Source organism: Perkinsus marinus (assembly GCF_000006405.1).
Source record: "Perkinsus marinus ATCC 50983 genomic scaffold scf_1104296943138, whole genome shotgun sequence".
Classification (NCBI taxonomy): domain Eukaryota; phylum Perkinsozoa; order Perkinsida; family Perkinsidae; genus Perkinsus; species Perkinsus marinus.
The window spans coordinates 1-1,224 of NW_003211942.1; the positions used below are offsets into that span (position 1 = coordinate 1).

The following is a 1,224-nucleotide window of genomic DNA, read 5'->3' on the forward strand; positions in this document are numbered from 1 at the left end:
TACACTATAGGACATGACACAAAAACGGTTTCGAACCGTTTCCGCGGAATGCGTTCTTCATCAAATCACACGAAAAGAAATTTCTAACAGCTGTGGGATTCGAACCCACGCCCTTGCGGACTGACGCCTGAAGCCAGCGCCTTAGACCACTCGGCCAAACTGTCGATGAGTGCTTCAGGATTCATAGCCGAGGTGATGCATCGCTCTGCCAAACCAGAGGACACAAAAAATCGATTGAACGGATTCTGCGAGGTGCGATGGCACAATATCGATCAAAAGGTTTTGGTCTTGCACTACCTCGCTTCTGAAAGGGTCTCGGTTCTTAATATAAGACCAGTCAGGTATATAGGCTGACAGCTGTGGGGTTCGAACCCACGCCCTTTCGGACTGGCGCCTTAAGCCAGCGACTTAGACCACTCGGCCAAACTGTCGATGAGTGCTTCAAAAATCATAGCGGAGAAGATGCATCGCTCTGCCAAACCAGAGGACACAAAAAATCGATTGAACGGATTCTGCGAGGTGCGATGGCACAATATCGATCAAAAGGTTTTGGTCTTGCACTACCTCGCTTCTGAAAGGGTCTCGGTTCTTAATATAAGACCAGTCAGGTATATAGGCTGACAGCTGTGGGGTTCGAACCCATGCCCTTTCGGACTGGCGCCTTAAGCCAGCGCCTTAGACCACTCGGCCAAACTGTCGATGAGTGCTTCAAAAATCATAGCGGAGAAGATGCGTTACACTATAGGACATGACACAAAAACGGTTTCGAACCGTTTCCGCGGAATGCGTTCTTCATCAAATCACACGAAAAGAAATTTCTAACAGCTGTGGGATTCGAACCCACGCCCTTGCGGACTGACGCCTGAAGCCAGCGCCTTAGACCACTCGGCCAAACTGTCGATGAGTGCTTCAAGATTCATAGCCGAGGTGATGCATCGCTCTGCCAAACCAGAGGACACAAAAATGGGTTGAACGGATTCTGCGAGGTGCGATGGCACAATATCGATCAAAAGGTTTTGGTCTTGCACTACCTCGCTTCTGAAAGGGTCTCGGTTCTTAATATAAGACCAGTCAGGTATATAGACTGACAGCTGTGGGGCTCGAACCCACGCCCTTTCGGACTGACGCCTAAAGCCAGCGCCTTGGACCACTCGGCCAAACTGTCGATGAGTGCTTCATGATTCATAGCCGAGGTGATGCATCGCTCTGCCAAACCAGAGGACA

General features: G+C 50.1%; 5 non-coding genes across 5 annotated transcripts; all 5 read right to left on the reverse strand.

The window, feature by feature from the left end:
• Positions 1–84: 84 nt before the first annotated feature.
• On the reverse strand, positions 85–164 carry Pmar_PMAR007827. Its single transcript has one exon. It is a non-coding gene; the product is annotated as a tRNA-Leu (tRNA).
• A 187-nt stretch (positions 165–351) lies between these two features.
• Positions 352–431, reverse strand: Pmar_PMAR007828. Its single transcript has one exon. It is a non-coding gene; the product is annotated as a tRNA-Leu (tRNA).
• A 187-nt stretch (positions 432–618) lies between these two features.
• Pmar_PMAR007829 lies at positions 619–698 on the reverse strand. The gene has a single exon. It is a non-coding gene; the product is annotated as a tRNA-Leu (tRNA).
• Positions 699–819: 121 nt separating this feature from the next.
• On the reverse strand, positions 820–899 carry Pmar_PMAR007830. Its single transcript has one exon. It is a non-coding gene; the product is annotated as a tRNA-Leu (tRNA).
• A 186-nt stretch (positions 900–1,085) lies between these two features.
• Pmar_PMAR007831 lies at positions 1,086–1,165 on the reverse strand. Its single transcript has one exon. It is a non-coding gene; the product is annotated as a tRNA-Leu (tRNA).
• Between the last annotated feature and the right edge of the window lie 59 nt (positions 1,166–1,224).